Source organism: Chelmon rostratus, chromosome 6 (assembly GCF_017976325.1).
Source record: "Chelmon rostratus isolate fCheRos1 chromosome 6, fCheRos1.pri, whole genome shotgun sequence".
Taxonomy (NCBI): Eukaryota; Metazoa; Chordata; class Actinopteri; order Chaetodontiformes; family Chaetodontidae; genus Chelmon; species Chelmon rostratus.
Window position 1 is genome coordinate 15,594,336 of NC_055663.1, and position 24,726 is coordinate 15,619,061.

Here is a 24,726-nt window from a genome sequence, read left to right on the forward strand (position 1 = left end):
GCAAGAAGATAATGGTTGAGTATCAATTCTTTTAACACGTGAACAACAGTCTGACACAATGTAATCTGTAAATTTCAGAGTGCATGGCTTTGGCAACAACTTTTGCAGAGGGCAAAGGCTAAAGGAGGTCTTTAAGACCCTGGGGCAGTTGCTCCATGGGCTGGAATGCAGAGGGAGGCTTGTAAATTAGAGACCTAATGAAAACTCTCTGGTGTCCAACTGAAGCAATCATCTGGTTAGAATCAACCAGTTATTCCACTAATTTCCCCACCGCTCTCTCCATGCCCTGAATGCCTAATTTAGAAGAAAAGTGCATGTTCCATTTTACACACCTGCAGTTTGAACTCAACGCTGTGATCCCTTCTGCAAACTTTCTCTTCCCTTATTTTCAAAAGCTGGGCAAAAACAATAAATCCCATATATCTAAAAAAAAAATAAAAAATACATCTGAACTGACAATGCAGCTGTAAATAACTGAATCAATACTAAAATCTTTTTAAAGATTTTTAATGCTTAAGTGTAAGAAGTTTCTCTAAGCACTCAAAAGAACAATAAAAGAAACTGTTTTTATTAAAGATTTTCAAGGATTAGATGGCTTGTAGGATGGGTAGTTGCTAAAAATAAGGTCTAAAACATCTCCCCAAAGATGTGGTCACTACCTTCCTTGGAGTTATTCAACCTTTCACCCACTGGGCCCCCCGAATCTGACCTTTAACCAGATGCCATTTGCTGAAAATCTCCCTGCCAGTTTCAACCTCTGGAATCTGCAACACATTATAAGACGAGAAGGGAACAAAGGCAGTAGATTAGAGGCCTGCCTGGTTATTAGTTTGCTGATACAGTTTTACAAGGGTCAAATGCAATGATAGGGAAAACAAGAGGAGGAAGAAGAGGTGTTTCTGTAGCTTAAACCAAAAGCTCCTAATAGAGCTGTAGAAAATGCTGTCATGATCTCTCCCAAATTAAAAAAAGAAAGAAAGAAAGAAAAATCAGCTAGTTTTCTGCTGGAAAGCTGTGTTTATGTCAAATAAAACGTCTGTTCCAGAGAAAACAGTATACATGTACATCTGCAAGTTTAGTGTGAAAACATTACAGTCTTGTTGCATTGTAATGCTGCTGCATGCCTGTGTTTCATTCCTTTCCCTTTTCGGTGGCTACATGTGGACTAAATATCAAACGGTAAATTTCTCCTGCTTTCAGTTCTCGCCTTTGCTTGCTTTAAAAGTCTTTGTGGATTTTGCTCCCCCTCAATCGCATATTATCTCAGTTAGAAAGTGTGTTTTTACCAGGGAGGGCGGCAGTGAGTGGAGGTGCTGATGTATTGAGCAAAGTTGCTTGTCTTTGCTGAAAGCTTTTGTTTCCTGGGGCTCTCTATTCATCACAAAGCCTTTGGTGGGAAGAGACATAAAGACAGGCTGTGACCCTGGTGTGAGCCCTTTGACCTCTGTGAACCCAAGGGGACAGATTTTCAGCAACTGTGCAATCACTATTAGTTGACCGCAGGGTCTGTAGTGGAAAATGGCTGGAGCCAGACAAAGTGAATGGAGGGACATGGTGGGAAAATCTGGTAATTTATAGAAGTTGAGAGTCTATTTCAAAAGAGGTGATGGTGGATCAGCTGACATGCGGGGTCAAAGGTGATGTTTGGGCATGATTTCCTGCCTGTGTTACTGTAACATCTGTGTGTTAAGAGACGTCTGGGACTAAAGCGTTTTGACCCTCAGGGGCATGTTCGTGAAAAAAAAAAAAAAAAAAAAGCAAACGCTACAGTTACCAGTGTTGATGTCAATGACCATGTTTGACATGAAATCCTCTGCAGCTGCTTTTGACAAGATAAAAATCCTCACACCACGGGAGGAAAAAAAAAACAAATCTGTCTCTCGCCTTGAACTATTGCAGTGCATTTAAACATTACAGTGGTTAATGCAGCATTAAATCTCAATGTAAACAATTTTGGAAGAACTTACCCTCAAAACTTTCAACACTGCACTTCATTAAATTCACTTTGAAAGACAAAAGACTGTGCTGTAAAATGGCTCTGGTCACGGCTCTCCTGTGAGACCAGCTGTGATAAAGTGGATCGTTTTGGCTCTCGCACTGTCATCTACAAGTGTCCAAGTAAAGAAATACTGGGAGTCCCCAGCCCCAGGGCTAGCCATTAAGTAAATTGGCCTCTCTAGACCTATAGCTGTGTCACTGTCCGTGACGAGCTGCCACCTATTTGACCCACGGAGAGGAGTCCAGTGCTGACCAGCAGCTGCTCTGTGGGCTTGTCTTTCCAAGCCTGGGAAGTGGTTCCTAATTAGCCTCCCACACCCATAAATGTGTCCAGTAGGTCAGTCACTCCGCGCTCATTGATCGCACTGATGTGTTCCGTGCTGAGGTTTGACTTAAGCTCCTTCATCAAAACGAATGGGAGGCAGTGGGTGACACAAGCAGTCTGCATGTGTCAGTAAGACTCCCAGAGGTAAACATCTTATTGGAGCAAATAGATGATTTAGCTGGCACTGATTTTTACAGATTTACACCACCCAAAACAGAAAAAAGGGTGTTGATTAATTTAACATGAGACGTAATATGTGATTGTGGAGGTGAAACAGGATGAAAACAGAATATTTCTTCCACCGTTTCTATCGTCACTGGTGTTCCCTTCAGATTTGTCTCTGATGTCCTATTACGGACGTCATGACCGGGTCAATACTTCAGCAGTAGCGACCGCTGGTTGCGACGGTAATGATAAATGGATGGAGCTACACTCGAGCCCGAGCACAACATCATCTCTGGCGTGTCAGACACAGGGTTCTCTTTTACACAAGTCACAGGAAACAAGTCTTCAGGGCCTGCCCTCCGCAATCACTCCTCCAGATATTTTTCTCGTCCTTTTCTACCCTCCATGAGTTGTTTTTCTTTCATTTAGCTGGCCTCCACCAATAAAAATGCAAGCCAATTTTCCAGCGCATTAACCCAAGAGATCTTTAATACACAAGAGTTTTGGTGCAAAGGGGACGGCAAGGCCTCATGGAAAGATGGATGGGCCTGCCGACTAAGAGTGGGCAGTTTTCCCACTGCCCTGGTCTCAGCCTGGGACAAAGGCCTCATTGAGTGTGATGCTTGACATCAGCATCATAAACTAGTCATTGCTACAAAGACTCTGACACTTTAAAGTACCAGCTACTGCCGCTTTCTTTTCTCTCCTTGTTACAGCATTGCTTAGGCTAATCACGTCACTTGCAGTTGTTCCTTTTTTTTTTCCCTGCGTACGCCAATTCAAAGACTTTAGATGTAAAAATAACATCAGCAGGGATTGCTTATGAGGGTTTGGATTTTCACTTTTCTTTTCCCAGCAGTTCTTTGCAAACTATTACGTAAAAAAGATAATGTGCAAGATTCCAGTTTATCTCTCTTGCTGATAAGCGGTCGTTGCTATGGTTTTGTGCCCACACAGGCCCAACATACATAGATAATGATGCTTAATGCTACAATGTGGGAGGGGTGCTCTTACGCATCTAACTAAAATGGATGGAAGGAATCTCTGTCTGTATGTTTTTCGAGTTTGACTACAATGGTTCGTGAAGCCGTTTGACTTGCTGGGTGTGTTGCTGAGGACCAAAGGAAGCGCAGCGTCGAGTGTGAAGTACTTTGTAAGAGCAGTTCTCGAGAAATATCGGAGTGCATGCGTGAGTTTAATCAACAGTCTGTAACTACGTTATATCCAACGCCTGGTGGAGAGAGGGTTAGGGTTAATACACAACCCTAACCAAGAGGGTTAGGGTAACACTCTCCCTCTGCGGTGCTGGTTACACCTAACAAGGTGTCAGCTAATTTGAGTTTAAATGCTAACGTAGTGATTAACTTACTGTTATTAAGCTAATGCTAGCTAGCCAGCTAGCTACCGTCAATGAATAATGTCAGTTTACCCTCTGTAACATTCTTGGAACCAGCTATAACTCGGTGTGGCTGGCTAGCTTCAGCATGAATTCAGGAATTTCATCAATGGTGGTAAAGATTTAATTCATTCACTGTTAGGTCTGGATGAAAACCTTCTTCCAGTTAGATTTCCATGACAGGGCAAAAGCTGATCACGTTTTAACTGCATATTTTGACATTTTTTAATACGTGGAATGATTGTACATTTTGCTTTTCATGTGTGCAGTTGGCTTACATTCACTCAACTAAATGTCATTTAGCAAAGATGCTGAAGCTGTCTAAAACTGGTTGCATACTGGAACATTACTAAGTTTAGAAAGTTAAAAATGGGGCAAAAAATGACGGCACATGCAGACAGGAGGCCCGTCAGTCAGCCCGTTGTGAACAGGCATGTGGTGAACGGCCACTGCACTAGATGTAAATAAGACTGTAACCTTTTATGGCTTGTTTACAAGTTCCGCGTCTTTTAATTTGTTAATTTATTCATTTACATACATTAATTACATCCTTTATACACGAGCCCAATCACAGTGGATCAGAGTTTTTGGACCGTGCTTAACTCGAATGTGTCGCTGATCAGCAGCATAAATAACTCAAGGAATAAAATACAATACATGGCTGTCTTTCAGATTATTGATTCATTACCAGCACTAATATTCCTCTGATTTGATTACTGTTTACACTAAGAACATGAAGTTTCTCACTGTTACCATATATAACAATTCCAGTATTTTAACAGGGGAGGATTCTGCAGCTAAAAGAAAGGGGGAAAAAGCAGCTCAATAACCTTAAAGTCGCAGCATCAATAAGACAAGGAGATATGAGTATGCCCGTGTCAATGGAAGTCTGATCCTCAAACATGATGTCAGCTCAAAGCCAGTTTCAGATTCTCAATGTCATGGAAAAAGGCAAGGGTGCACTTTAATAGATTAAACACCGAGAGCCAGACAACTGCGCTGCCAGGGAGGTGCTGATGGATGCAGTCACATTTAATATGAATTCATGCTGGATTGCAACAAAAAGGAAGGACCGCACGGCATGAAACATAAACAGCACGGAGCAAATCTTTTAACATCGTTATCCTGACAGAAAAAAAGATACAGGACTTCCTGGAAAATGGCAACATTAGTCAGTTAATATTATGAAATATTTGCAGGCAATGAAAGGAAGTATGAGAGAATGTAAAATATAATTAAAGCAGAATTATTCCTCTTCATGAAGAATTTTAGAGTTAAAATTAAAAAACTTAAAATAGTTCATATGAACTGAAAGATGAAGGCAGAACAAAACAGCCATTGCTAATGATTTCCTCCATTTTGTAACTTAAATCCGTTCTATGTGTATATTTCACTCTTTTCCATTTATCTACAGTGGCTTCATTGATCAAGTCATAATGATGTTTGACTTGAAGCAATAATTGCTCTCAAGGGCCGTAGCTGCAGTGCGTTGGAAGACAAAGCATCTTAATAGAGAGGAGTGGGCGAGGATGACAGAAACAGTGTTTTTATGTGTTTGCATCAGTGTGTGAGAGAGAGAAAAGGGGGAGGGGGAGGCTGGGTGTTGTGGGGTGAAGCCCAGACTGAACTCATATACAGGGAAACAGCTGCTTCACATTGCTAACCCCTGGAACAATGTGAAGATAGTATGTTTAGACAGGTTTGGACAAGAATGGAGGTCACCAAACCTTTAGGGGAGATGTCAGTCTTTGCTGTCAACCACTGGAAACACACAGTGAAATTACATTAGCCCCCACTGGCTCATACTGCAGGTTTACTGTGCTCTAATCCCACATCTTAATGTGAGAGGAATTTCAAGAAGAAACGAAAGTTTATTTCCTCAGCGAGTCTGCCACAGAGATGCAATTCACACTGAAGTGGCAGACCACCTGTCCCTGATGTTATTCTGCATGGATACAGAGGGATCCAAGTCGGTCCGAACGCAGGCCTTAAAGAAGGCAAAGACTTCAAAGAAGTGTGACACTATTCATCGTCATGACCGACAACCTCGCAGCTGCCCCGTTGATCTATAGGGCGAAGTGCTCCACTGTGTTTTTGTCACCTATTTACTCAGGCATGTGTAATAGATCCTTCATGCGTTTGGAAGAAAACTTCAAGGTCTGGAGATTATCACCCTTGCCAGCTGGCTCACATGTGCCTTTGAGTCTATATTTAAATACGGTAAAATGATGAAGAATGAGTGGACAAGGAAACCATTACACATTGGCACGCCAGTGGCAGCTTAAACATACTGTTCTGAGTGGGTCAGTTCAATACATTATCTCTGAAACAGCGCACTGTCACTGTCCTGCCATGAGTTATGTATGGCGTTCTAGTCTGTAAATCAATGCCTTTTTATGTTGCTCATTATTTGTTAAAGTATTTTAATATCAAAGTTTTAAATTAATATTTTTTGTGCATTTTTAAGGTACCACTGCTATTATTTTAATATGACAAGCGAAATACACTTTTGAGATTATTTGCAGCTCCACTCTAAACCAGCATCCACGCTGCCCTGTCTTTTAAATGACTGTGGCATTATTCTGTTAATAGTTATCTGTCCTCAAGTCCTTGACCTCCTCGAATTGTAAACACGTTTTTTACACCACTCTCAGCACTCTTTGACCAAGGGAGTTTTGTCGACAGTGGGGCCCAGAGATAAGCAAGCAGGGGCTGAACCTGTTCCGGCCTGCACTGCCCTCTGCAGCACCTCTGCTCCACACTCAGTCAAATTTCTCCCAGCGCTGCCGGATCACATGGGTTAATCTCTCCTGACCCCGACTCCTCAAAAGCACAAGCCTGGCTCTTTTGGACTCAGTCCCGGTGAGAGCGCAATGCAGTACACCATGGAAGCAGACCCCACACACATCCCCTTGTTCACTGGCACCAGTTTGCAGACTTCAGAGTAGTGAAGATAAGGTACAAGAATGTCAGGAAGTCTGACACCAATGAGCGGTATGGTAAACAAACAGTTGCAGACGTCTGCCCGCATCCCCTGCTCCTTAAAGACCCTCAATTCCGAAATGTCAAGACGTGAAATATGGTTGTTTGGTAGGGCTACTAGTTCAACAAATCATGCTGCATTAACTATACGGCTAAAAATGCAAACTTTAAAAACTGATAGCAAAATTAACATGTAGTTTATTACCAAATGATCATTTAAAGCTAATTTTAATTCATCATACACTAAAGTTTAAATTTTCTACAAATAATAACTATAGTACTTTTAAAAATCTCCAATATTTTTACTCATCCGGATGACTTAATAACTGCATAACATATAATAGGCTTAACAGACAATTTAACTGAAATGCTAACAATAGTTAATGCGGTGTTTTGTCTTTTAATGTAATTCAAAACAGGGCAGGTGTTAATTGTGCATTACAAAGCTTTAGCATGTCCTAGCACTCATTTATATACGTTCTGCATGCACAGTCCAACAGTCCCACTGCAGCCCCTTGCCAAAGGCACTTAAGCACATATCACACAATATTGTGTGTGATATGTCCACAGAGGTTGCAGGTAGCCCTGAGAGGGAACGCTGACAATTATATATGCATGGAAGGCAAAAAGAACAGAGCAGGATTTCTATTGGGAGCCCAACGCTCTGATATCCTTCCCGGGTACTTTTGATCCCACTGGTGTAGTGAAGCAAAAAGCCAATCATTCTTAACCACATAAAAGTTAACAGAGCATGGCCTGGTATTTAGCTTTATGTTTATCTGTGTTATTAATGTGGGCAAGAGGAGCGTGGCCTGTCACTGCGGGTCAGATTGGCAGGTGTTGAGCTGTTCTGATGCTGTGATTTCACAGCCTCTTTGCTCTCTGCTTCAGGTGAGTGAAACGATGCTTGCTCTAATAGGGGACTTCAGACTGACATGTGTAGGAGTATCATGTGCCTCGACTACAGCAACTGCCACAGCGGAATCGCCGCTTTCTACTTTGCACTTTTTCTCCCTCAAAGAATAAATAAAGCGGTGATGAATCGTAATTAGTGTGCCGAGGGTTGAAAAAGATAATTCGTTGATCTGCTAAATAGCCAGTGCTTTGAGAAGAGATAGCATCGGGGGGACAAGTGAGTGGCGGTGGGAGAAAGGCAGATAAAGAAATGTGAGCACGTTTTTACGCATTCTCCGAAACCACAGGCAATCCTGATGAAGATGATAGAGGGAGTCTCTGATTAACCATCCGGTAAGCAGGATGTATGTCCCTGCCAAGCCAGACAAATGGAACTATTGTAATGCTATGACAGTCTTTGATCATTTCTGTGTTCAGGGAGATATCTTCATCAGAAGTGCTCCTTGTTAAAGCTGTCACAGGCTAGCGGGCATAAATATTTGCACTGTATTGGATTCCATGGGCCATCAATATACAATAATTACACCGAACATATGAGCGCCCTGAGGCAATTTTCAACATTAAAGCACATGATTTGTCTTTCGACTTATTTCAATCTATGTTTTATTAAAGCTCTTTACGATCTGAGGAGGGGCATAAATATAATTTTCTATTTAAATAGAACATAATGTAAAAATGCAATTAAATGAATTACTTATAATTATGTATTTGAGTTGTACTCTCTTAAATTTGTGCCACTAATGCGATTTATCTGTAGTGTGAGCTTCAATATGTAGCTTTTTCAGGCTAACTGACAAAAATTAAGATGTTGAGCTGTAGACTAATTGACCTATAGCAGACAGCAGAAAACTTTTCACAGCCAGGAGCCCATCTGTATGGTTCCACTGAATATGCATGGGGCTAAGTACGGTCTAGTCTGAGCCATTAATAATCTTGTCATCACAGCCTGGAACTCCAACTTATTCGGTTATTGTCTAACTTATTTCGCAGTCCTCTGGATTCTGACAACCTCTCCGTTACGACAAATGTCGCAGCTGGAATCAAAAAAGCAAAAGCTGCAGAAAATTAAATCAGTGGTTCACTTTTCTTCAGTGGGATTAAATGCTTGGAGACTTTGCAAGGGATTTACCCACAACAACTCTTGGCTGTGTGCAGAGAAGACATTTTTACTGATGCTGGAATGTCGAAGCATAGCTGCGTGTGTGTGTGTGTGTGTGTGTGTGTGTGAACGTGCATGTGGGAGCTGCCCTGGCCCTATAGTGAGCAACTATCAGGAGTGAGAAAGCGGGGGGTAAGAAGACTGACGCAAGGTAGCATTTGCAATTGGGAGGTTTTGGTTTCAGGCTCTCCAGTCATCAATCATCCCGGGCCTATTCTGTTCTTTGACAGCTCAGTACAAGGCTTGACATTTAACACTCACGACCCTGGACCAGGCTGTGCTTGAGACCAGAGACTTCAGAAACACAAAAATTGAATAGAATGACACTTTTCCCCTCTTCGGTAAGGAGCAGAACTGAGGCAAAGCAGATACAAATTAATAATTCCCATCTGCAATACACTTCACTCTGGTGAAATTACTGCTTAAGGCCCCGTGTTCCCCCTTTGCCCCCGACTCTGACATACACAAAAGAGCTAAATGAGAAAGTCAAGAGGCCTCTAGGCCTATTAGACTAAATGCTAGTATTTTTTTTTTTTTAATGTGTGGATGGACTCTGTGAACTTTGTGAAAGGCAGCTTTGAAACTTACAAGTCACGAAATCATTAGTGGTGTTTTGGATAAAGGGAGAGCAAAGATATTGTTGTGAGCTGAATGTTTGCAATGCAGCCTGATGGAATCTGGATTAATTGTACACATTTCAAATTATGAGGGAACATTTCTCTGTCCTTAAGCTGCCTCTGATGTTACACTCAAATTTCCAAGGGGAAATGAGCTTATGTTTTGTGAACACATTTGGTTTTCTGCCTTTTTGGGTCAGTGGGTCGCTATAAACAGAGTAATAATATTGGAAAAACACCGCTCTGATAATAACCGCCGTGACCTGACATCAACCGGATAACGCAGCACTATGGCCTATAAAATACCAGATTTACCAAATTTGAACAGGCTATTTTTATTTATTTATTTATTTTTGCAATAAGCACATCTGTCATTCCAGAGCTGTCACAATGTGACCTACGCAAAACTACAAAAACTGGTTCAACCGCATTATATAACAAACCCCATGCACCCTCTCCCTCCCTCTCTCTCTCCCTCTCTTCCTCTATCACACTCAGACATACACATGTTCGTGACCCGTGATAACTCGACAACGCGCATGCTTTTCATTTACACTGTTTTCTCTCAGGCCATACAAGCATGAACCTCACTGTCTTTCTTCCCTCGTGGATTTAGTATGTGGACGCCGATAACATCGCCTGGACATCAACCATATCCATTCACTCTTATGTCAGGGAATTGATAGCTTCTTTTGGATTGTGTGAGCCGCAGAAAATCTCTTCCATCTTTGTGTGCGATACGCTCTGCTTGCTGCATACTAAACATGTTGCCAGACAACTGGTCATGTCTTAACTGTGAAACTGGCAACTATTGTTGGTGCTGCTATTGAACATGCCTCTAACGACTCCAAGGGCAACCTTTCATCTTGCACGAGGTACCAGGGCTCTTAAACCATTTCATATGTTCTTTAAGGCATTTAACATTGTTACACAAGTTTGTGTGTTCAGACAGACAATTATAGAGACATTACAACAAGAGAGAAAATAAAGTGTTGCATGAAGTTTTTTTTATTTAACTAAATAATGTAAACACATGCTCTACAATTTATCCATAGAAATCCACAAATTTAGTCTTGCACTTGTGCGTCTCTTGAGAATTTCTGCCATGCTTCTTAATATGTCACTTTTAATGTGTGCTGAAAGCCCCATATATCCACGACACAGAAAATATGCGAGAGAGCACACATGCGTACACACACATACAAACACACCAGTGCAGATTGTTGTCCAGATGATTGGTTGTGATGTCATCATAGAAAACCTCTTTTCTGAGAAAGATTCATCAGATTATGACCAAAGCCAAGCCCTTCTTGCAACACTCCACTAGCTGCACCATATGGTTGGGTCCTAAAGCCATGGGTGGAGGGTTTAATGACAGAGCGGATGTGCAGCGCACATGCCGAGGGATGTTGGGGGGATGGGCTAAAAAAACACTCATCAAGTCTTTGGCCTGGAAAGGCTGCACAAGGTCAGCTGTGTGGCGGGGGCAGGGTGAGGGAGCCAGACACATGTCTACAACAAAAGGCAGGTGACCAGAGCTAAACTTTGTACATGGAAAATACATGAGTGCATAATACAATTTATCTTTCAAAAAGCTATTCTTTATTTAGTATCTCAGTATTTAAAAGCCCATCACAGCACTGACCTGTTTAGCAATTGATAACAACATCTTTCCTCAAATACAAGAGGTCGATAGTATAGGCACATCACCAAAATATAGAGACATGGAGATCCAATCCTCTTGGCAAATATGCACAGCTGCCAGTGTGGGGTGTAGGGATGAGTAAACAAAGATGGACTCATAATTAATGTTTACTAAGGCTGATGCAACTGCATGACATTTCTAGTGCTGCACGACTCGTCCGCTGACCACAAATGATCTCTATAAACACTTCCTTAGTCAGGCATCTCTCCTTTAGAGCTGCAAACATGTTTAAACACAGGTCCTTAATTCTCTCACCAGTTGTGGCTGCCTAATGCCTCATTTCAGCGGCTAAATCGATCTGATGTTTTGAAAAAAATAATAATTTGCAGAACAATATTGAGGTTGATTTGAAAGCATCTGACTCTCTGCCCTCTAAGCATTATGAATATGTATATTTGAAATCCCCAAGTTTCAGGGGAAGAAATCATTTTGTCTTTTATTCAGTGCATACCAGTACAGACACAGCTTTAGGTAATATTAGCCCAGCAGTGGTGAGGTGGGACATGGGGCAGCCTGAGGAGTAAGAAGGCAGGGCAAATGATTGATGGAGTTGTGGTTGGTCTATAAAGGTCTGCAAAGAGTGCTTGGAGATAATCAGAGAGAGGGTGTCTGCAGGCCTCATAACCCCCCACCACCACCACCACACACAAACATACGCACACCCACATGCGCACACATACGCTGACTCAAGAGAGATGAGACGGGAGCTTCCGAATTATTAAGCAGACAGAAGCACTGATGATGAAATTCTGAAGGTTGGGCGTAACAAGAGGCGCCTTACAAGGGTCACAACCTTTTTCTTGCTGGGTGTTTTGTTCTTTGTACCCCCCTCACAACATCACCTTCCCACCTTTGTGTTCACTGGGGGGCAGGTGAGTGGGGGAGTTGTGTTACATCCCTGTTTATCTGTTCATGACCTCTAGCCGGCAATTCTGCACTTGATAAGAGGAGGGCTCGCCTCATAATGTGCACGGCAGCTGATATCAGCCCTGTATCCTTGTGAAATTGATTACCAAGGCCCAGGGAGCGTGCAGAATATAATAAATAGAGATGACACATAAGGCACACATGGACTTGTAGGCTGATGGGTAACACCGCCTCAGCAATTACCTGCTACCCACTTAAAACAGGGGTCATGCAGGGCAGGCTGGCAGTGGAAGGAGTTATGGTTATTTCTTATTTTCTCTGCAGGGTGAGACACTCTGTAAAACATCTCTCTCTCCCTCTGCGTGTGTGTGTGTGTGTGTGTGTGCGTGCAGGAGAGTGTGTGTGTGTGTGTGTAAAAGAGACAGGGCAGAAACTCTCAAAGGTTTGGGTGGACAGAGCTGTACATGCGGTGAGTGCGGTTGAGGGATATTATTATTATTTCAATGTTACTATGATACATATTTTTGCCAGTTTTATATAAGACTTAACTGCTTATTGTGGATCTGGGATATTTTCTCAACATCATTGAAAGGTAATTTGGTTGTAAATTTATTCATTTTTCGTCTAAACACGAGTTCAGTTTGTTTTTGTTTTTGCCTGTTTCATGGTTTGTAATGTGGTATTTCCAATCATGAACATGCCATGAATTAAATATGGCGTCACTGTGAACAAAATGGGCAAAAAAATTTTGGAAATCTGAATAACTGAGCCTTAATGGTAAAAGCTCTGTAGTGGGAGTGAATAGGTGGCACAGAGTAGAGATAAATAAGCAGGAAAAGGAAGATCCAGCCTTGTCCTCTCGCCTGACCCCACAACCAGGCCTTAAGTAATTATCAGAGAGGCCTTTTTATGATACGACTGCTGCACAGTACTTTTATCAATTAGTCCAATTGTAATGGATTGTGGCAAGCTAAGCTTAGGATTTCCTATTTATATCTTCCTGTAGCCTAAATTCAAACAGTTATTGACACTGATGAGAGTGGCAGTGTGTGATGAAGTCAGCGGTGAGTTTATGTCATTTGTGTAACATGGCAATGAAATGTTTATAGACTAAGGTGTACATGTTGTATGTAATAATTATGGCCCATAGATAGATAGATAGATAGATAGATAGATAGATAGATAGATAGATAGAAACAAGACAGCATTGTCATAATCATCACTGCAAGAATGCAATTACTTTGTTTCTCAACATCACCTCATAACATTTACAGTTGAGACGTTGTCTTAATGATCTTTAATCTGCATGAACTTTATTTCGCCACCAGCCGTCGAGTAACTGTTTTCACATCCGCAGAGAGACCGTAATCACTCGGGTTGGCCTCAGACTCTAGGATGCCGGGGTTGTTTTTCTTGTCATCAACTGCTGCAAATAATCTGCTCTCCCACACTTTTATCACATCCCCAAAACCAAAATTACTACTTTCACAACTAAATTCTCGACATATTATAAGATAATATATCACCCTTTTGCAGCATATGTTGTTGATGGCGGTTGTACGATGCATGGTCTGTGAGAAGTTTGTCACCACATAATTATATTACTCTGTGTTCATTCAAAAGTTTCATTGATCTCTATCAAATAAGGTAATTTATTCCAGTTAAGTTATAACTGGCGTGTCCTACCAAACAAATACAACCCATCAAAGCTGTGTAGACAGCAGAAGAAACATTGCTTCTCTCTTGGTTTTAATCATCTACGTGATGCATCTAATTCCTAATTGTTTATTGCATAATGACAAATAAATCAGTCTATTTCATGCTCCTTGCCCTTTCAAATAACACTAGACTATCACTTTAAAAGACAGGGGGAATGTTGACAGGATGTAAGTATTCCAAAATTGTTATAATAAAACAGGTTGGAAACACAAGTGGTTATGAAAAACAGGCCGGTCTGTTATGATGATAACAAATTATGGGGAAAGGAGAAAAATGCAAATTTCTCAATTGTTAAAATTCTAATATTTTGGCTGATTGGTTGCAAAAGTAAACACGTTTTCAAACTGGTAATGCTGCTTTTATCCAAATTAATACAGTAACAAAGCAACACTGTGATGAATAACACATCACTGGCCAAACGCTGCAAACAACACATCGTGCTCTCAGGCTGTTGTTGTGCTTTAAAAGAAACCACCAACATTACAGCTGATTGTGTGCTGCACATTTAACTGGCCCAAAAGGAAACGTATCCATTTGTGGTCTTAAAGTTTCCACCTGAGATATCTTAGCCAGCGTGGTGCGTAATGTATGGTCCATTTCAGAAACAGGCACTCCAGTAGCTTAATGTTAGCATAAAGCAGGCCGTGTAGATGTGGTGCTTGCCGTTTCAATGAAGAAATCTGAATGGCTGTAAGCTGCCAGGCAAACCTTTATATCTATTTGTTCCACTTGTCTGGCTCTCAATGAGTTTAATCAGCTGAGAAGAAGCCGTGAGGGGGGTGTTGCCTTACCCGCCCATACATTAGAGAGCCCCCCCTGCACCACACACTCACACTCAAATACACACAACCCCACAGCCCCATTCTCTGTGCATCGATGTGAGAGTTGAGGGTCTCCCTCTCCCCTGTTGCCTTACGGATTATCAAGTACACTTCAATTACTGCCGATCGATACACTTCTGGCTGCAAAAGGGAGTGTGAGGGAAATTAGACAGACTTTGGGTATGGCCGTGACTACAAAGCAATGGATTAACACTGATATGCATCTCTTCATTTACATCAGGAATGGGCCCATTCTCCATCAGCATACTGCACTCTCCTCTGCACGGACGTACATTCACATAGGCTTTAAGGGGACTTTTTGAAAGATTGCTTCTTTAAGTGCTGGGCAAGGTGAGGGCAAGCCTGTCACATACTGTAGGAGGATTAAAACCTACTGTAGACGCTACGGGAGGAGAGCCACTGTAACCAGGCTTCCTGACTGAATACAAGAAAAGGGGTCTTGCGTAGAACCATTAATGTCATCGTGATAATACTATGCCTTTGTATGGTTGTCTTACGCGTGCATGTGTGTGTTGTGCTCCAAACTGGCCGCAACTCATTAAATGATTAAAGACACACTAATCCCAGAGTGCCTCGGCACTAAGATTTATAATCCAGCCAGGTTCAAATATTTGCTGTAAAAGAGAAGAAAGGAGCATTTCCACTCTTCAAAAATGCGTGTCAGCAGATAATACAATGGCTGGCGCCGGTAGGAAATAATGCCGGAGTACTCGTCCTCCTAAACTGAGAGGAAAGGGAAATGAAAGCAGTACTGTGGAAGAGGATAAAAAAGAAGTAAAAGTGTAGGAAGAGATAAGCAGTGGCTGTATCCCCCTGAGGGAGGCTGTGAAGGTCTCCCAAGCACGGCCCCTGCCTCTGAACCCCCTCCAGGTCATCTGCCCTCGCTCTCCCACCCTTCCTCTCTACAGAGGCAGTGAAAACACTCCAACACCTGGGTTCCTCCTCTGCTCCGCGCAGGCTTCAGTGCAACACACCTCCGACTACATTTCTCATCTGTGGAACAACACAAGCTCCGAGCGCACAGAGAAAGAGCGCGGAGCGCTTTGTGATTAGGTCCTGACATAAAAACAAAATCTCATCTCTGATAGGTTATTGTGAAGGCCAAGTTATAATGACGGCCATTACAGCGTCTGTAAAGAGATTATTATTGACTGACCTTCAAACATTCCTAAAACATAATGTCACTGATGGTTTTTATTTGAAGACTAAAAAGGCTACGGGATTTAATCCAGACTTTTAGAAATCATCCGCACGTTTTCATCTATTTCAAATTGATTGAGTGTTACAAAACAATCACGCGCTCTCCGGAACTTGTGAATCAGTTTGTCTCACTCGCGATAATTTAAATTTGTGTCCATCACCAAAAGCCTTCGTTTACAAGGCCCGCTGAACCATGTCCGCTTCTCTCATCTCAGGGTCAGAGTCACATTACACATTACTACCCAGAGTGGGAGTTCAGTTTTGCGTCTAAAATGGCCTCCCTCTCCAAATAAAGATGCCTCTCTATTGAAAGCTCCTCACTCCACCATGAATTTGGTCCCCCCCCCCCCCCCACACACACACCTCCCTCCCTCCCTCCTTCCCTCCCACTGCAATCTGTCCTGCCAGCTCCCACGGTTTGTCTTTGGAAGTGATCCGTCCCTGAGCGTTGAGCAGAGCCACTTCATGTTCACATCGGCCCCAGAGGCATTCCTGCCTGCCCACTACTCCTGCTTTCTTTTGTCAGCCAAATGGATACCAATTAAATCAACTGTTCTCCAATTAGAATTTGGAAGAATCTATCTTGTTCAGTGTTCTAAATCCCACTGCTTGACTTCTTTCTCTCATGTAGCTCCTTTCCTGGAATCAGTTACAGAGAAAATGAGACTAGTTATTTCCTGCAATAGGATACTCCTGGGTTTCTTTGTTTTTTCTGTTTGTTCAATATGTTAAAAGTGCATTTAGTCAAATGTTTATAGGACTGTACACGGGGGATGTTATTACGGTGCACGTTAGGTTGGGGGGGCAATGGTCAGTCGTGGAATAACGAATCAGGACTTTGTTACAAAAAAAATCCCAAACCACGGCAATCATTAACAGCAGTGACTTACATTTAAACTCTCAAAAAAAAAAAAAAACAGCAGTTTCTCTTTTCCTCAGTGAAAATTAAAATAAAAAAGCACTTCTGTCCCTGCACATATGCTTACACTCCTCACATTCATGTTCTCATATATACTGCCCTCACACAGAGGCCACTCTTTGATTAATACAAGGAGGGGCATATCTTAATCTGCAGACACGGACAGCGAATGGCTTGGACCCGAGCCACCACATTATTGCCTAATAGTCGTGTTCAGAAAGTATGCCCCATTGTGTTTCATATGACCAGGCAACACCCCCTCCTGCCACTCGAAATCACATCCAGCTAAACAAACCAGCCGGCCTGCTTCCTGTGGAGCAGCGATTCAAATCCCAGGCACTGGTTTAGACCTCTGCAGCATGCCACCATCCACATGTGGACCTCTCACCCCGCTACTTACTCCTCCACCTTCAAATTAATACACCGTAGGCTTGTTTAGCTTAGTTGTGTGAAAGCAAGATTTGGATTTTCAGATCCTTGCTTGCTTTACATCACCTACTTTGGTTTACATTAGCCCGTTGTTGGCTCTGGAGTACTGTTAGGTAATCAGCCCCCTGTAGCGATTCAGCAGTAGAAATACCAATCAAGTCCTCTTGCAATGTAAAGACAATAAAGTGAGTTACTAAATGGGGCAAATGTGTTCTCCCTGATTTGCTTGTAATTTATTGAAACATAAATAGTCCTGATGGAACAACAAAAAGCTCAATCAACAAGTGGCAAAGACTATAATGATAATTTAGAATTAGCTTCATATCAAAATAAGCAGATGAACACTTAAGTTCACACATTCAATTATGCCTCCCATCATTAAGCAGTTACACTATTAATATATTTTATCATGATTTTATCTGGGAATTATATCAAATCACAAAAGGGTAATTGTGAGCGACTGTCAGAAGACTATTTTAATCAATACAACTTATTCAGCTATTCCCACACGAGAATGGCCAATATGTAAATACTGTCGCTTGGACACTTCTACTTTTGAATGTTTGACGGCCCCCTACTTTTACTTTGTTATGCTTATCTGCTTTAAGAATGGAGGCTTATTGTGCCCGAACAAAGGAAGCCCTTTTATGTCCATCACTGAACAAAGATGGTAACTGACATTGTGCAACAACACATTGAACTATTTCAAACTGTTTTCGACTTGAGATTAAACAGTATTTGTAATACTTCTCCAGCTGCATACATTCATCCTTCTGTATATCTTTATATTGTTGTCATGCTACCAAAACAGTAAAACAATTAAAATGTATTTTACACTGGTCTATATATCTTTTTAATTGATGCATATTTGTACACTCAAAATATCTTTATCGAGAGGAAAGAGTGAAAATTAGTCCTAATAATAATAGTCCTTATCTACAGCAAGACATAACCTTATTTGGTCATAATGTCACATTGTTGCAGTACCATTTATCCTCTTATTCTGTACTCACATCTGGCTCTAACTATGTCGAGAGAGCATTTTTCTCCAGTAGGTATTTTATTACAGAGATAACAGAAATTATGTCAAAACATTAACTGATAGAATGACGTGAAATATGCGACATCTTGAGCCGCTTGTTTATACAATTTGCCAAATAGTCCTATTAAAACTGACTATTTTGCAAAAACTGCTCTCCCATAAATGTTTTAGTGTATGGAAACATTCATGTGTTACTCTTTGATATGTGGCCATTTCTACAGGCCCAGTATATTTTTCATGGGTCAGTCCTGAACCCCTCGAAACTACATCAGAAATGAACTGAAATCCAAACAAATACATGAGAGCAGCAGTGCAAACTTGGCGGACAAAAAGACAGCAGCGCAGCAGACCACAACAAACTAAAATATAACGCACGGTCGAATACTGACCGTAAACTCATCTGCAAATTAAAATGAATTTGTTCTGTTCATCAATATTATTGCAATGTTTTATTCCTGTCACTGGGTTTTCAAACAATGCCCTGAACGCAATGTTGACAAATCAGGATATTTCCTCCTATCCGCTTAAAACACTGCCGGTCGGTTTCTAAATATACGCGCTCCTTTTTCAGCACTTTCCGACCCTCAACCTCAGAGCTGAACTTTCAAATGCCTCCAGTCGGGAAACCATCTGAGCTGAGCTCTTAATGAACGCCAAAATACAGCACTTGTTATTCCAGCTGTTGATACAGGCAGGTTACCGAGCGGATAAACACAGGGAGCACATAATTTTCACTCTTCAAAGTAGCTTGATTTATATCGCACAGAAGAGAATTAATATGCATAATTTGTATCGCATGGAGAACATTTGAAAACATTAGTGCTAGAGTTACATTAGAGCAGTTTGCTATTGAGTCTCCTCTGAGCAGTCACTGCCACCCACAGTTTAAAACCTTGTTCACTGTAAGGTAAATAAAGGAACAATCACAGATTTATTTTTTCCACTGACTAATTCCAGAAGAAGAAAAAAAGAAAAACAATTAAAAGTCCCTTCCCCTTCCCATCCAGACTATTCCCACGCATTTTTTGGCAGAGCTCTGCTGATGATCTCCAGAGGCTTTGCTTCTTGAGGAACTTGTCAGGAAAAGATCTACATTTCCCAGGGATGAGTGTGGGTGAAAGTGAGAAGGAAACTGCCAGACAGAGCAGAAGTTTGAGTACAAGCCAAAAAGCGAGAATTAAAAGTGAAAAGAAGAGTTCGTGTATTGACAGGGGGAAGACATGGGGTTAAGAATTTGAGGACTGGGCTCAGGGTGCGGGGGGATTTGTGATATCCTCAGAGAAAGGAAAGAAAAGGCTAAACTGAATAGAAAAAAAATGGCACCTATCTGTCAGGGATCCCGAGCTGACTTTTGTATGTTAAAAGAACTGATGGCATTAAGGCACCAAGGGAGAAATATAGATCCTTTAATATCACTTTTGTTCTTCAAACTGTGACCCACTGAACACAAGTGCATCACTAATCAGTTTAACCCTGTTATACTAATTCAGCTCTGTAGCTTCACATGATGTGTGGCTGACACAAGTGCCAGGCCCACTCCAGAGTCAGTGTGGCCCGGAGCCCAGGCCGGGGCAAAAGCCCCGACCTCAGAGGCATGCTGACCTGGCAGGGGGACACCTCTCATGGCATTTTGACATCAGGTTCAGAGACAATAGAAATCTTTCCAACAGCATCTTATAGACTCCTCAACCTGCCACTATTATGATACTATCCTTATTCAAATGAGGGTTCATTTCTTTTGTTTTTTGATTTGTCTTCAGTGACATTTTGTTGATGGACCGGGTCAGTCCTATGAGTAGTGGGTCACAAGCTGACAAAAATGTCAAAACTGGCTTCCTTGGCTTTTCAAACACAAACACAAACACACCATGCCTGTTTGCTTTATCTCTTGAAATGAGGCCACAAAGGGACAGATGAGTGACTGAAACCTGAGATAACCAACCAAAACCCACATTTTATATGGCGCCGTTTCTGGGTGACATTTAACATCTGTAATACTACAAAATCTGCTATTGTGCCATACACTGCATGCACACTGATTTCATATAAAACCTTAGAAATGTTGTAATTAAATTCACATATGCTGTGGTTGGAAAAAAAAACAACCCAAAAACAAAACATTTCAGCACAGTGTCAAATACTGTTTTCTGTCCTTCTCTTATGACTGATAGCCTAACTCAAGGATTGCTATCTTGCTTTCTTCCAGTCAGTCCAGGACATGTTCATCTCAGGGGATCTCAAAACCTCACAAGCCCAACAGGAAGTCACTGCCGTCACGCCCGTTAGGTCAATAAGCATTTGTGCATCAGAAGAGGCCCTACTCTCAGCTCTCAGTGCACATATTTCTATCATGCAGACATGGTTATTCCTCTTACTCCATGTGCTCTTTATCTTATTTAATGCTTTGATACAACAAACTTTGATGTGTTACTGTGAGAATCTTCAGGCTTTGCTGAAAAGAGGGATTTGTTCATGTTTGTTTTCAGCTTGTCGCGCCTGAGAATACGGCTAACCACTTAGACGCTATGCTAGCATCACATCTTCCAGTAAGAACGAAACCATAATGGTAGAGAGTATATCTCAAAAACCTTCACCATCTGTATTCTTAGCTAAGATCAAACATGGACGCCTCAGGCTGCGGTTGATATCTCGCCACTGGATCATTAGATTGTCTTTATCCCTAGATTTCTACAAGTCAGAGGCAAACACAGCCTGACTCAATCATCCTGCTCATTTAAAACCTCATGCTGGACTCACCTGCAAGCCAAATGCAAGAGTGACTTTACAGTGAAATGTTATTTCAAAATCTTTTATGTTCATAAACATTTTTGCATTCTGCTTAAAATAAGAGCTGCTTTAATTGTAACTTCAGATGACACAGTATTAGGAAATGTTGAATAAAAAAAATGAGGTCAAATGTGCTGCTCTATTAAAAAAACGAACCAGCCCTCCTTTAAGGCACATGATATGTTTTTTGTGCCCATCGAGGAGTAAATATCACCCACTGAATAAAGCCTCAGCACAGCGTCTCTCCTCCAAAATGTGGATGTTTGATGAGCTCCACTTCATACCGACAGTGTCGGAGCCTCATTAGAAGGCAATACATCCCCATCATTACATTGCCATAGTCAATTGAATGACTCAGAACATTAGTGAACAGACAGACAGCTGGAGTTCACAGACAGCTGACGCCTGGAATACCCGTACAATACTATAGATCCCAGTGGATCGTTACGTTCTTGAGTCAGTCAAGGCCAAGTTCTTTACATGGGAATAACTGGAGGTTCTTCAGCTCACCTTGAAGACAATGCAGGGTTTCCCATGCATTCATTTATGCATGGCAGCCCCCCACAATATCAACATTGCCCGCAACATATTGATCATGATATTTGGAGCTGCACATCCCACTCTCTCTCTCTCTCTCACAAATATATGGCGGTGTTCAGACTTTACTTGGACGGGCCACCCAGGTATATTAACAGCTGCTAAAGTATATTTAGACCCATTTCAGCAATTCTTTTTTATTTTTTCTTCGTTCCAAGAGAACGACACCATCCACAATCATTTAACTAGTGGACAATCTCTGAACAATGTTAACATGCTGCTGTTTATAACGTTTAAGGTTACCATGTTCACCATCTGAGTTTAGCATGTTAGCATGCTAAAATCTGCCAATTAGGACTAAACGCAAAGACAGGCTGATGGTAATATCATTACGTGTATGGTCTTAAGCCAAAGTACTGGACAAGTTCAACTTTTGACCTGATTATGGTGCTAGATGAAAAGTGAAATGTCAAGGAAGTTATTCCACATCATCCCAGGGGGAATATGAATGCCTGTACAAAATTTCATGACAATCCGTCGAGGAGTTGTTGAGATTTGTGTTTTATTCAAACCCGTAAATGTGAACCTCACAGTGGCACGAGGGGTAAAGCTAGGAGATTATTAGTCCATAAGATTCATCCTCTGGGGATCATGATTGTCTGGACGCAATTTCATGGCAATCCGTCCAAGATATGTTGAGATATTTCAGTCTGGACCAAAGTGGTTTACCAACTGACGAAAAGGCAGACAGACATTCCCATCTCTTGCACCCTGACGCTAGCATGCAAAAACATTGTGTTGTCTTAAGAGAGAAACTCTGGGTCCACAGGAGTCCATCCTGAGATCCACACGTATTTTCATATTTACAACCAATACTAATGACTTGATACTCATACCCCTGATTTATTCGTTATTTATTTATTCTTTATTGTGTTAAAAATCCTGCCTTATGACATGTGTTGAGAAGCAGTGCCACCAGCGAACCAAGGATTTTAAAGCCCTACATAACATTTGAATTTGATAAAATTTTTAACTGTAACACAAACACTGAAATAAATTCAAGCCAGTTCCCGACTGAGATATAAATGCTGAAGCTTTTTGGAACTGGTCACTACTGAACTTTGGTTGTGCTGCATCTTATTAGACACTTTGGCTTCATTTTCTTTGGTATGGTAGAAAATTTGAACACCGACTTCTTCAGTTTCCGTGTCTACCTGCTTGGATAAGTCTTTTAAATACAGTTAGTACAATTCAGTTTTCTTTATGACTAAATTAGAGACTTATCTCGGATGATTCACTGGATGAGAAACAAAATCACAACAAAATGTGAGATGAAAATTTGAACTTATTCAGGCAACTGCACTCATTTGTAAAATAAATGAATGAACAATCACTGTGTTGCAAGGTGCACTGTAATCAGCTACATCAAACCACTGAGGATCAGTGATATCTCATTGTTTTACATGATATGGGTCTTATGTCTCTACTTGGTCACAGGCTACCAAAGTGTAGTGCATGTCAGTTTGTCTTTATTAAGCAACAAGCAAGTTTAATCAATACTGGGGAAACTGTATGCTTTCTTCTCTCTAATGTGCCATTAAGAGCCATTCAGAGTGACTGAACAGTTGTCACAGAAAGTGGAGAAACACTGAGCAATCAATGATAGTTAAGAACTGTAATTTATCACCTTGCCACAACTGAGGGTTTGCAAAATGAGCCCTCCTGCTTGTAGGAGAGAATGTGTTGGGGGAAGCTTGGGCGATATGGTGGCCGAGGCACACAAGGGTCAGGGCCCAATTACTCTTCATCTACTGCTCCTCATCACCACTGGCAGAAGCACAGTTCAATTGCTGCATTATCTAAGCATATCAATAGTGCGGAATTAAAAGTCATTGATTTTTTGCAAGTTTTTTTTTTTTTCTCTTTGGTCAAAAGAGGGTAGAAGGAGCTGTTACACTGAACTGATGTCTTTAAATGAGTAAACGCTGGAGATATTGAAAAAAAACTAATTGTGTTGTTCTTTTTAATATACTCTTTAAAATAAGTCATGTTTTCTCAAAGTTGTTAGCATGGTACAATAGATAAAAGGTAGCTTTATTGTGAAATTTGAGCCAAAACTTTAATGTGAATATTATATTGACTAAAGTCAGTTCAACAGGGTTATCATAGGCTAAACAAATGATCAGAAAGTGTGATGCACCTTTTAAACTTTAACTTTTTTTTTCGCACCCTCCTGGCTATGAAGGAAGAAAGAGCTCACTGTAAGCTGGAGTCTCTATCACGGTCAGAGGAGACCTTTCTGTGAAAGTGACCCAATAGACATAAATAAAGATGCGAGCAATCACACATCAATCACACTGTGCATGAACAGTCAGAATGACCATAGCAGGAAAGGGTTGAAAGGGCTGAAAAAAAAGAGAAAAATTTCAATTTCAAGAGCATTATTATTTTCATTAATCATAGCTCTGCCATCAACCTATCCTTATGCCTTAGTGAGAGATCTATTATACGCTCCATTTAGCCTCAGCCATATTACCTCATATGTTTTCCTGGCTGACCAAATAAGACTTAAGAGATAAAACAATTTACTGTTCATTATGAGCCATGTCACTGGAATCAATCTATTAACCTGTGTTAACTGGGATGGCTGGCAAGATCTCATGGACTGTATTGAAGTAAAGAAAATGGATATTTATGTTTTGTATGTCGACGGTCATAAAATGACTGGGCATTTAATTTGCCCCCTCCAACTCCGTGGATGGCTTTATTTTTCCGGTGGCCAAGGCGCCCTCCTCGCCTTTAAGCAGCCCCTGACCTGTGAAAGATTCTAACAAATTAGCTTCTATTGTGAAGCCAAAGGTGCCATCAATGAGGAGACGCTCCACTGCACCTAAAGTATGATGGTAGAGGCAAGCGACAGAGCAGAGAACCTTGACATGATTGAATTAACCCTTTGTAGGAAACGTGCTGATAAGGATGGCGGTGGAAGGTGGGTTAAAGGGCTGAATTGTTTGCCTTGTATGACAAGAAACAGGTGCCGCACCTGAATCTTACTTCCAAAACACAATGACTGTGGACAGACCCTGTAATTAACTTTAAGTGATATTTTAAGTGTGATTGTA